Here is a 13995-nt window from a genome sequence, read left to right as displayed (position 1 = left end):
GATACTTCTACACTAAACATCTTAGAACAAATATCTGATCTACACATCCTTTTCCCTTCCTAACTCCCCCTTGTTCTTCTCCAACTAGCTCCTCTGTCATATGCCTAACCCTATCAATGAGTATTCTACCATATATTTTACCAGTCACACTAAGAAGGCAAATACCCCTATGGTTACCACATACTTCTCTCTTCTCTTTTCCTTTGTACAGAGGAACAATTATACCTGATTTCCAGTCCTCTGGGACCCCTCTTCCCAAGCCAATCTACACAACTTCCATAACCACTCCACAACAATCTCACCCCCATACCTAAGCATTTCACCACACACTCCATCAATTCCTGGGGCCTTTCCCAACTTAATCTTCTTCATCGCTTCCACTACTTCCGACCTACTGATCTCTTCCTCCCTCCTCTCATCTCTTCTTCTCCCAGCCATTCCCCAACCACTTATACTCACACTGCTCTCACTCTCTACATTCAACAAATCCTCAAAGTGCTCCTTCCATCTCCTCAATTTCTCTCTGTTCTCCACCAACAATCTATTATTCCTATCTTTCACTCCCCCACTATTTCCCCTTTCACACTGCCTTACTTTCTTTACCTCCTTCCAAAACAATTTCTTACTCTCCCTCCATTTCACACTCAGATTCCTCCCAAACTCTTCATCCACTTTCTTCTTACTCTCCTTCACCAGTCTCTTAACCTCCCTTCTCCTGCTCACATATACCTCTCTCTTCTCTCTCTCATCTTCTCCCCTACCTCTACTCGCCAACCATTCACCATATGCCTTCTTCTTTTGTTCCACAGCTCGTTTCACCTCATCATTCCACCATGCTGTCCCTTGCACACCCTTGCATCTCCTCCTCACTCCACAAACCGCCTCACACGCTGCGCTTATCTCTTCCGTGAATATCTTACATATGTCTTCCACCCCTTCCATCTGCTCTAGCTCATACCTTCCCAATCTTTCTTCCACTATGCTCTTATACTCTGTCATTTTCTCACTATCTTGCAATTTCTCCACTCTTCTCACAGGAGCTGCTTCCTCTTGTCTTCCCCTTCGTCTCCTCAACCATTTTCTTTGCAGCTCTACCTTGGCCATCACCAAGTGATGGTCCGAGACTTCATTCCCCCACCCTCTCCACACTCTTGCATCCAACACTTGTCTTCTCATTCGCTCATCCACACACACGTAGTCTATCATTGCCTTTCATTCAACAAGTTCACCATCCATCCTCCTCATTACTCTCCATGTATACTGGTGGATCATCTTATGACGAAAGTAGGTGTTGGCTATTGCCAACCCCTTACCAGCACAGATGTCCACCAAAGCACTACCATTCCCATCTACTTCAGCTGGCACACCCCACTGACCAACCACTCCATCCACTCGTACATTCCCAACTTTGCCATTCATGTCTCCAATCAACAGCACTCTCTCGCTCCTCTCAAACTTGTCCATACATGCTTCTACTCTCGCCCAAAACTCATCTTTCACTCTTGCCACTCGATCCTCTGTTGGAGCATACACACATACAATCGCCCATGCTTGTATACCTACTTTCATCCTCACCCATACAATCCTTGCACCCACTGTTCCATACTCTCTTATATTCTCCTTCCACTTCTTGCTTATCATCAGACATACTCCCTCTCTTGCCCTCTCATTCTCACTGACTCCCGCACATATACCTACACCATATTCCCATTCTCTCATCCTTTCATCTTACCATTTAGTTTCAGTCAATCCACATATATCCACTTTTGCATCCTCAAGCACATGGACAATCTCTCTCTCTTTCACTTCATCATTCACTCCTCTCACATTCCATGTTCCCATCCTCAGAATGTCCTTTGTCCGTTTCTTAGTCGTCAACGTATGGTCCGTCCGGGTCCGAGGCGCTTTATTCGCTTTTTTTAGTTAGTTCTTTTTACGGGGTGGGGCACTAACCCACCACCAACCCTTTTAGTCGCCTCGTACGACAAGCAGGGATACTGGGGGAGTATTCTTGAAACCCCCCTACCCCCAGGGGTTCCCTTCCTAAAACCCTGCCCTGTTCTTCACCAACTAATTCTTCTGATATTTCCCTAACTGTCAATAAGTATCCAACCATACACTTATCCTATTACACCTGTGACTACCACACACTTCATTTTCCTCTTTTTCTTTGTATAGGGGAATAGTTATACAGGTATACCCTGGTTTAACAATGCAATTAGTTAAGTAAAAACCTATCATTAGGTGGCGTATCGTATCTCGGGGTGGATTTTACTTGTAGTGTATAGGGATCCATTTTTGAGCCTTGGGTTTTCCCACCAGCCAAGTCCTAAACCCACTGAAATGAGTCCGAAAACAAGTTTAAAGTCAATCTAAATGGCTTAATAGCTGTAAGAGAAGCTAACTTATGCCTAACTTCAGTAAATAATTCATGAAAACTAACAAATAAAATCTTCAAATCGTCAAATATAAGTCTGGAAAAAATCAAGCTTCGTAAACTGTACCCCAAAATTTACAAAGTTCACCTCACCTATGGCTCAAACACATTAATCTAAGTCTAAAAACAGTTTATAAATCAACCTAAACAAACAGTTTTAGTCTAAAATATCATCAAAATAAATCAACCTAAACAGTTTTAGTCTAAAATATCAAAATCAGTAAAAAAAAGTTGAAACCTATCATTAAACTGGGGTTTGGCCATCGTTAGGCAGGTTATGGTGGTATTCCTACCCCCATTGTTAAGCCGGGGTATTGCATCTGAGGGTATCATATATCGAGGTATACTGTTACCTGACTTCCAATCCTCCGGGATTCTACCTTCCTCCCAAGCCAATCTGCATATCTTCCACATCCATTCTACTACTGTCTCTCCCCCATGCTTCAGCATTTCACTGCTCACTCCATCAATTCCTGTGGCTTTCTCCATTTTGACTTTCTTCATTGCTTCCACAATGTCCATTCTACTGATTTCTTCCTGTTGTCTCCATCTCCCAGCCATCCCCCTGCCACTTAAACTCGCATTACTTTCATTCTTTATGTTTAACAATTCCTTAAAGTATTCTCTCCATCTGTTCACTTTTTCTCCCTTCTGCACAGGTAATCTACCATTTTAAGCTTTCACTCCCCATTTAACTTCTTTGGCACCCTGTCTAACTCTCTTTACCTCTTTCCAGAACATTTTCTTACATTCTTTCCTTTTTACACTCAAATTCCTTCCAAATTCTTCATCCACTCTCTTCTTACTCTCTCTTACTAATCTCTTCATCTCTCTCCATCTCTGCATATAACTCTCTCTTCCATCCCTCCACTTCTTTCACGCCCCTGTTTCTCATCCACTCACTGTATGCTTTCTTCTTTTTTTTCCACAGCCTCTCTCACTTCTTCATTCCACCATGGTGTTCCTTGCACTCCCGTTTGTCTTCTCTTCACTGCTTATGCCACCTCACATGCTGCACGGATTTCTTCTGTGAATATCTTGCACACCTTCCACGTTCCCCTGTGCTTCAGTCCATATTTTCCCAATCGCTCCTCCATTCCCTCTTATGTTCTGTCTTTTTTCCACCCTCTTGTAACCTTTCCACTCTCCTTGTATGAACTGCTTCCTCCTGTCCTTCTGTTCTTCTATTTCTCCCTTTCATTTGGACCTTGATTCTGACCACCACCAGAAAGTTAACTCCTCCAACCTCTATATACTCTTGCATCCAATACACACGTTCTCATCCTGTCATCCACACACACATAATCAATCATTGCATTCCTTTCTTTCAGTTCACCACCCACCCTTCTCATCACTCGTCATGTACTGTATACCTATGGATCATTTTGTGCCTGAAGGGGGTATTGGCTATCACCAACCCCCTCCCGGCAGAAATGTCCACTAAATCTCTGCCATTGTCAGCCATTATTTAGGATAATCATATGTATGTTTTGATGTCAAAACATAGCTGAATGACTGGAAAACGCTGCTACAATAAGGAGCAGTACTGTACATACAGTAGTGTTTAGGTACGGTGTTTTTTGGTTTTCATTGCTTTTTTTGCATGGTTTTCTTGGTGTTCCAAATTATTTTGGATAATCCTATGTATGTTTTGATGTCAAAATATGGCAGAATGACCAAGAAAGACTGACAATATGGAGGGGTACTGCACATATGGTAGTGTATAGGTACGATGTTTTTTTATATTCAGTGGTATTCTGCATGGTTTTCTTGGTGTTTAGCATTACTTTGGATATTCCTATGTGTGTTTTGATGTCTAAAAATGGCTGAATGACAGGAAAACTCTTCCATATTAAGTATAGGTACTGTACAAATAGGTTAGGTATAGATTGGAGGTGGGTATAAGTGGGGTCTGGGTATGGAGGGGAATAGTTTTCATTTTCCGGATGTTGCCACTACCCAGACATGCCTTTGACTGTATTATGTCTGGATAAGTGAGGAATTACTGTAGATATAATTGTCTTAATTAGAAGCAGAGGATTTAACTGAAAATGGTGGTTCTAAAAGGTTGTTAAAGTCAAGAGTTGGTTGCTTTGCTGGATAATATTCCCTTATGAATACTGTACCATAATTAACCCCTAGGCGATGGGCATGAGTTTACCTATCGACTTCCCAGAACCGGGTTATTTTCATGATAATCGATTTTCCCAAAAATATTTTTTTTCATTACAAATCAATCACAAATGACAAAAAACACATAAAAAGCACGTGCTTATTCTCTGTTGGCAATTTGGAGGTGGTGGTGTGGTGTGAGGGAGCTGGTGTGTGGCAGCTGGGCTAAGCATGTTCAAGGTGGTGTGTTGGCGGTATTAGTGGAGGAAAGAGGGATGGATTACCTCATGCCAAAATAAGTGTTGAGTGTGTACAGTACCAGTATTTGTTTCTCTCACTAATTCACAATGCCATATGAGCACTATTACAACTAAACTAGCAAAAAAAAAAACCACAAGAAAGTAACTAATAAAGATTGGCATATATTATGTTTTCCATGATACAGTACTTATTTTCTAACAGATTTATGTCTTCATTTATTCACTATTATTTACACACTATTTATACATTATTTCACTCTGTTTAGTAACTCTTGACAGTATGATACTCTCCATACACTCTCCCCCACACCTGTCAGGACCCCCTAGTAGCCCTCCCCACCACCCCACCCCACCCCATCCCTCCCGACCCCTACCCCAACCCTGAACCAGTATCAGCTGGTTCCAAGGGCACATTCTTCTTACACCGGCCTCCCACCACTCTCCACCACCCTCCACCACAGCCCTCCTCACTTCTAGGCTGCCCTCCCACCCCCCAGCCAGCCAGCATTACCCCACGCACCAGCCATGCCGGGACGATATTCTGAGTCCATATGGCGCGCTACTGAGTTCAAACATGCCTGTGAAAAATTAAAACATCATATGACGTGGTCCAGCGCCTAGGGGTTAAATGGTACTGCACCTAATGTCATTGGTACTGCATCTAACGTCATTGACAGTTGTATTGCAAATAAAATGTATACAGTATACAGTAATCCCTCCACTATCTGACGTAATAGAGCCATAGGCATGTCCGGAAAGTGGTCCTGTCCGGATAGTGGGCACCAGCCTCCTGGACTTGTACTTATGGACCCTAACTCAGAAAAACACCTATACAACTCCCTCTGGACATGCATAGCACCTATTTAAGACCCAAATCACACCAATAAGGGGCATAAAAGACTGAAATAAATGCAAAAGAAGCATAAAATGAGGTTTTTGAGGTAGGTTCATACAATATTAAACATTCTGGGTACTTACAAGTCCCTGGCTCCTGGACTGGTAGTTATGGACTCTAACCTAGCCTAACTCAGAAAAACACCTCCCTACTGCACATGCATAGCACCTAAGACACTGCATATTCACACCAATAAGGGACATAAATGAGTGAAATAAGGTGTTTGAGGTAAGTATACTATGGAAAATACAGTACAGTACAGTATGAAACATTCTGCCTACTTACAGCAAGTCCATGGCCATCTCGATGAATAACCGCCTCCTCTCAGACTCTGACAGTATGAAGGATTTCCTGAAGCACGTGCAGTACACTGTTCATGAAGTCTTGCACTTAGTCATTCGCACTCAGAAGTCCATTCTCTTCACACTGCGCACTCTTGTCTTACTTATGCTCTATTGTAACTTAATAAGTGTTGCACTCTGCACTTTAAGTCTTTCCACTCATAAAACCAGTTTCAACAAATCACAAGTTCATTTACGTTAAATTTAGTCCAAAAATTTTGTCTTTTCACTCAAATTTCTACTTTCTTTACAATACTGTATGCACTGTTTTTCTTTCACTGCACAACACTAAATTCCCGTGTGGTCTGGTGGTGAAGTTCTTGCCGTTTAATCACTGTTAGAGTCTGAGAGTATCGCTGGCAGGTGACATAGGGGTGTGTCGCTTGGTCGTGGTGATGGCGTACCCACTGCAGATGACTCGAAAGATAGACGCAAACTCACGTCGAGTGGTGACTCCACCGTGGCTGATATGCTGGGCTGTGGGTTGGAGTATGAGGGCCTGTCTTGGGGAGGCAACGGAGTGGAGCCAGGGCTGGACACAGCGGGGTCACGGGCCTGAAAAAGCTGTCAGTCGTTGACTGACACAAGGAACGATGATTCTGATGATTTATGATACGCTGCCTGAAAGCATGCACTTCCTTCACAAGTCCCAAGGGCCCCATCTCCCTGTCGCAGTCCGGGTGTTCCAGGTAGTCCAGAACGAACTCTAGGTGTTCCCGGAGTGCGCTCAGCTTGGGGATGGCTGGAATTGTGTCATGCTGAGAGGAGTCCGTATCATCGTCGCCGTCCTCGTCAGAATCTTCAAGCTGGGTGCAACTGAAGACGTGATCTCGATATCAGACAGAGTCTGATACCCAGGATCACCCTCATCGTCATCCAACCACTCACGCACTTCGTCCACATCAACATCGTCGCCGTGCGCATGTAGACGTGCATGGAAGTCATCCTTGTCGAAACCTAGGAAATCGTACTCTGCATCCATTCCGAGAAGCAGATGAGACCAACCATTGTCTAGAGTCTTGACAGGGATTTCCTTCCATGCACTGGCCCAGTTGTAGGTGGCACACTTGATGTTGTAGCGGCGAAGGTTTTCCAAAGTCCACTGGCCTCACGTGTCCCGTCCCTCCCTGCGCTTGTCCTCGTCCTCGAGAACAACCATCACCTCGTCCAGGAACTTCCGTCGGTATAGTCGCTTCGTTGCCACGATCACTCCTTGGTCCATTGGTTGGATGAGAGCAGTAGTATTAGGTGGCAGAAACATTCACCTAATGCGCCCATTCTCAGCCACCAAGTCCTTGTCGCACGGGTGGGCAGGTGCATTGTCGAGGAGAAGGAGGGCCTTTACCTGGTCGTGTGGGATTCCCAGTTTCTCCGTCAGGTAATGTATGACCTCCTTGACGAAATGGCGGTGGAACCAGTCTTTGAAGATGTGGGCTGTGAACCATGCCTTCAAGGAATGGTACCAGACAACAGGAAGGACGTCCATCACCCCATGAAGAGACTGAGGCTACTTTGCATGGCCAACAATAATGGGCTGAAGCCGGTGCATGCCATTAGCATTGGCACAACACAAAGCAGATAGCCGTTGCTTGGAGAGCTTGCGGCCAAGTACACGCTTCTCCGTCTCCTCGGCTAGAGTGTTAGTAGGCAAAGAGCTATAGAATAAACCAGTTTCGTCAGTGTTGTAGACTTGACCGAAAGTGAGGCCCTCCCTGTCGATGAAGCCCTTCACCTTGTGCCGAAACTCCTCTACTCCATCCTCGTTAGCGTCCAAAGCTTCGCCATGAGACTTACGGTTGGTAAGGCCATGTCGTAACTTAAACGGAAAAGAGCTAACCCTCGGATGCCTTGAAGTCTAGGGCGTTGTGCAGCCTTGCGAACTTCTCAGCAGCAGCCTTCAGCTCCGTACCATGTACCATCACACCAGGAGCATGTTGCTGTCGATACCAAATCAACGTGGAGTGGTCGACTTCAGCAAACTTGGGAGTAAACATCATCTTCCTCTCCATATTGCGTTTGCTTTTCGACGAGAAGTCAGCCGTGTACTGCATGAGTTTGTCTCGGGATCTCTTAATATCAAACAAAGTAGATTGGGCCAGGTTGAACTCATGGAGGATGCATGAAGAAGACCATCCTGCATCTGCTTTCTCCAATATCTCCCGCTTCTTCTCCAGAGTCAATACCACTCTCTTCCTCTTCTCAGGCGGCGGGGCCATCATCACACACACGAAGGAGAGGCACGAGAGCAGCAGGAGTGCCTGCAGCAGGTAAGGCACCACCACAAAAGCGAGCACGTGGGCAGCCATGACGACGAGTGTTCACTCACAACGAGACAGGCAGAAAGTGGGGAGGATGCAGGGCACTCTAGCAGACGTCGGAGGAATGACGTGCCACAACAAAGCTGTCCCGTGCCACGTGCGCCAAGTTCAAATTACGGGCGGGATTTTTTTTTTTTTTTTTTTTTTTTTTTTTTTTTGGAATATTGGATCCCGGGACGATTGTGTCTGGTAAGTGAAGATGTCCGGAAAGTGGGCGTCCAGAAAGTAGAGGGATTACTGTGTATATATATATACCATCCTCTCCAGATGTCCAAACCATCTCAATCTACCTCTCCTCATCACAACACCAATACACTCCAGTCCCATCCTACCTCTCAACTCTTTCATCGTGAACCCAGCCCCCCCAGACCTTGGACGCAGGGACGCACTACTCATCCACCTAATCATTGTCATTTCTGTACGTCTGAGCCGGCGATTATCTTCCTTCTTCACTGCCCAGGTCTCACTACCATACAGCATTACACTCCTAACACATGCTGCATACAAAGACCCCTTAGCACGTAGGGAGAGTCCTCTCAATGTCAGGAGAGGCAAGAGCTGCCTGAACTTCTTCCAACCACTTCTCACCCAGCCTCACCTCCAGCACACATGTCTCCCAAATAACAAAACTCTTCCACACACTCAAGAGATTCACCAGCAAGTTCAATTCTTTCACGTCTGACAATCTCCACCTGCTCTCCCCGACATGCCGTACACATAAACTCAGCATTATTTCGCAGTCTACCTCTGATACCACTACATCTCTTATGCACCCATTTATCACAAACACCGCACAAGATGGAATTACTTCTCACGCCCTTGTGGCAAACTGCACATGGCCACTCTCCCTCTTCTTTGACAGTACCGCCACCAACCCTAGATATCATCACTTTTGTTTTATCTGCATTTACCCTTAAGCCCTTGTGCCCCATACCATCTCTCCACTACCTAAACCTTTCCACTGCCTCCCTTTCGTTCTCTGCAATCAACTTCAAATCATCAGCATACAACAACTCCCACAGGAGTCCGTTTCTAAAGACATGTGAAAGGGCTTCAAGTACCATGATAAACAACATGGGACTCAAAACTGACCTTTGATGCACACCAACATTCACGGAAAACCCATCACTCAAATCTCCATTCACTCTTACCTGGGTGTGAGCACCCACATACAGAGCCATAACCACCCTAACCAGCCACTCCTCCAAGCTAAGCTTTCTCATTGCCCACTTCACCACTTCTCTAGGGACTATCAAAGGCCTTTTCCAAATCAACAAAAACAAAATAAAGATCCCTTCTCCTACCAATATATTTTTCCTGAAGCTGTTGAACAATGAATATGGCATCAGTGGTCCCCCTACCTGGCATAAACCCAAACTGCATCTCATCAATATTCATTTTTTCTCTAATCATACCTTCTAAAACTCTCTCCATTACCTTCATTATCTCATCTAAAAGCTTTATACCTCTATAATTTACTCTTTCAAGGGCATCACCCTTCCCTTTATACGCATTTACAGTTACACTCTTCAGCCAATCATCTGGGACAACACACTCATAAATGATCCTATTTATCAGGTCAGTGACTAACTTCACCCCTATATCGCCTGAGGCCTTCAACATTTCGTCAGTCAACCCAGACACACCTGCTGCCTTCTCCACCTTCATCCTGCCTATTGTCTCACTCACAGTAGCAGCATCAATCAAAGGCCAAGGGCCAGACACTGGATCTGCTGGCTCCAAACCTTCTCTGTCCCAGTCAAACTCCTCATTCAAGAACCGGTTATAATGCTCTATCCATGCATCTTTAATATCATCACTGTTCACCACTACCCTTCCTTCATCATTCTTCACACACTGCTCACCTATAATATCCCGATTATCCCTCTTCATCTGACCTTCCACCCTAAATATCATATTTTTCCTTTCCCCATGATTTAGGTTATCAAGTAAAAGTCTCTGTGACTCAGACCTTGCCCTGTATACCTCTCTTCTAGCCCTAGCTTGGCAGCCAAATATTCCTCTTTGCTACCACCCTTCTTCCATTCCCGGAAAAGAATTCTTTTCTCCTTAACTGCAGCTTCTACACCCTCATCCCAGCACCAAGTTACTTTATGTCTTGGTGGTCCTCTTGTCCAACCACATGTTACATCAGTAACTCTCAAGAGCTTGTTGTTGAGGGCTTTGTACTGTTCATTAACACCTCTGTCTACAGCTCCCTGTTCAGCCACCACTCTCCTCGACTCACTATAGAAGGCATCTCTTACTACTTGGTTTTTCAGCTTCCATATTTTCCTCCTAGGTACATAAGTCCTCATTTTCATCACTCGTTCTTTATGCACCCCATCACAAATCAGTAGTTTGTGCTGCTGCACACACTCCTCACTTCCTATAACTTTAACATCCCTCACTAACCTCTTATCGGCCTTCCTAACCAGAAAATAATCTATCTGACTGCTAATTCCCCCAGACACATACGTAATTAACCTACTGTCTCTTTTCCTAAAATATGTGTTGCATACAATCATGTCCGTTGCCTCCCCAAACTTGAGTATCCTTTCCCCTTCTGCATTCCTTATACCATACGCACATCCCCCATGCACTCCTTCATAACCTTTGCTGCTTCTCCTACATGACCATTTAAGTTCCCGCCCAAAATCACTATCTCATCATCCCGCATACCACCCACTATATGTATTAAATCATCCCAAAATCTATCTTTCTCTGCTTCATCCAATCCTGCCTGTGGAGCATATGCCAATATAATCACAGCTATCCTTCTGCCTAACAGAATTTTCACTACCAATATCCTGTCGCTTACGCTCATAACATTCATAACATATTCCACCCATTTCTCCGCAACCATCACACCAACACCTCCATATCCGTCTGCCCCCCCTTGCCAAAACAACTTATAGCAACAGTCCTTCCCAACAATCTTTCTGGCTGATCCACCACTGTACCGGACTTCCTGCAAACACGCCACATCCACCCACCTCCTGCTGAATGCCTCAGCGACTTCCCCCGCTCTTCCCCTCAAACTTCCCACATTCCATGAACCCACCCTAATCCCCCTGGGTGATTTACTGTCCTCATGCTTGCTTTGAAACTTCTTCTTGTGTTTTGTCATATTTGGTATTAATAAAGGAGGGACACGTACCACAGGCCCCACTCACTGCACAGTCCCAGGTCCAGGCAATGGATCTGGGACCCCTAGCCCACCAGCTTACCAGTGGCTGTGGTAGTGGCCTTGGGGCACCCTGCCAGGACAGCTGCAGGGACACCCTCCAAGCACACCTTGGCACTGCAACTATCCTGCCATTATACACCCACTGATAGGGTAGCCTCCTGGGGCGCTACTCCCAGGTTCGGGCCCCTCTCTATTGGGCGGAAGCGGCAGCCTGGGAACCGCAATGTCCTGTACCCTCTAGCACAGGCCTGAGCCCCATCTCGCCCTGGACCCACGATCTATGCCGAGCGGAATCCCCGTCACGCCTCCCCCGAGAAGTCCGCCACTAGGTAACGGGAGTAAAGTTTTCTGGCCGCATGCCCTTGCTGGCGCCAACCCCTGTAACATAGTGGGATACGTTGTGTGAAATGTAAAGTGCATGTGGTGTAGTTCACAGGATAGTGAGAGGAAATGTTTGGGAGAGTATGCTGGTCTACTCTCCATGTTACTGTCACACTGAAAAGGTCAGCATAGGGGGATGGTTAGATAGCTAGTGAAACAGGAGCTCCAGCTCTCCCTGTCACCAGCATTCCCATTCCCCTCGGGAGTAATCTTATAAAATGTGGTGAAATGGTGATTATAATGTGTGGAAGTGAAATTTTTCTGTCTGTCTGTAGCCAGACTCCATAAACGTGAAAGGGGTGGCAGTTTGACTTTGAGTGTAGTTGTTATATGAGGAGGGACACTAACCCTCTGCCATCCCACTTGCAGACATGTATGGAACACAATTGGGTTGGTTATATGGTTACCACCCAGCATTGTAGCCAAATGATTTCCTAGCTTACAGGAAACCATTAGGCTTGGCACTCGATGTAAAGTCACCTGAAAAGGAAAGCACAGTACTAAAAAGTGACAGGAAAGATGGGAGAAATAGGAAGGGAGGAGGGCAGACACAGAAAAGAATGATAAAGGTGAAGGAAGAAGTAGGCAGCACTACATCAAGGAGTGGATAATGGTCGCCACCACGTAAGCCATGCATTAAAATTCATGTATGAGCATGTGTGAACTTGGAACTTTTCAATAAGAAAATGGGAAGAGCTCGAATGACCAGTATCATTAATATTGAAATGGCTAGTTGTTTTTATATAAAAGTAGAGTACGTTCATGAAGTTATGTTTATACTCTTCATTTCATGAAGTAATAAAGTGTAGTTTTGAACTGGTAAATGATTAAAGTACTAAGTGGCAACTGCGACAACTCAGATCTGTTGCCATTTATTTCATTCTGCACTGTTTGTACAGAGAGCAAGCAGAACACAACCCTGGACACTTAACCCATGCGATTCCACAAGCCACAAGTGCTCCCTCAGGTCATCCGTCATTGTCTAGGGATCAACTCCACTAAGCACTACTCTGTTCTAGAGCTGAATCATTTCTTGATTTATTGGCCAATAAATAGGAGAGAATTAAAAGAGGTAGGATTTTTGCCAACTAAAGGTTATAACAGATTTTTGGTGACATGGATTGAGGGAAGGTTACCAGTATTAAATTTTGGTGCCTCTCAGAGTTAGGAAAAAGTTATTACAGTAGGCCTCTCACTGTAGTTCGATAGGTAGACAGTAAAACCAAATTTGTTACTAAGCAAAATTGTTTAATGTTTCCTTTTGGTTTTGCTTATTTTTTTATACAATGCTAATTATGTGATTTTTCCAGGTGGGAAGGCATGATGGGAGACTCTGCAGCAGCTTCCCTCCTGGCAGAGTCCACATCCCTGGCCCCCAGCACACTAGAACGTGCCACCCTTACAGGGCGCTCCACCACTCATACCACTAGGTACATTCCTTGCAAAAGAATATACTGAACATTATTTCCCACAGGATGAGTGGAGTAGTACCATACCAGTGCGTTGAAAGAAGGCCGTGACTGTGCCTTTCTATAGAAGTAAAATGTCATAGTGAGTGCAAGCATTATCATGGTATAAGTCTGTTTAGTGTTGTAAGAAAGATATATGGATGAATAATTATCAGGGAGGTGGAGAATACAGTATATCAGAATGTCTGGTGAGTAATGAACAGGATGATTTTAGAAGTGGTAAGGGATGTGTTAATCAGATAGCTATTTGCTGCAGGGCAGATAAATTAGTGGTGAAAGCTTGTAAGATTTACTGTAAGATATTTACACGATACATGGATCTGGAAAAAGTGCGACACAGCGAATAGGGATGGAATGTGGAAGGTATTATTGTACAGTTGCCACAGCTTCTAAGTACTACAGGGGGTGGTGTGTTAGGGTTCTTATGTGGCACCAGTATGTTTACTTATGTGTTGCCACAACTTCCAAGTACTACAAGGGGTGGTGTGTTGGGGATCTAATGTGGCACCAGTGTGTTTACTTATGTCTTACTTCTGCTGTGGTCTGAGTACTATAACTGTTTTGTTCCAACACTGTAAACATCTCATTCACT

Source organism: Coenobita brevimanus, chromosome 101 (assembly GCF_032717465.1).
Source record: "Coenobita brevimanus isolate Jiangsu-jjx chromosome 101, ASM3271746v2, whole genome shotgun sequence".
Taxonomy (NCBI): Eukaryota; Metazoa; Arthropoda; class Malacostraca; order Decapoda; family Coenobitidae; genus Coenobita; species Coenobita brevimanus.
This window is presented reverse-complemented; position numbering follows the sequence as displayed.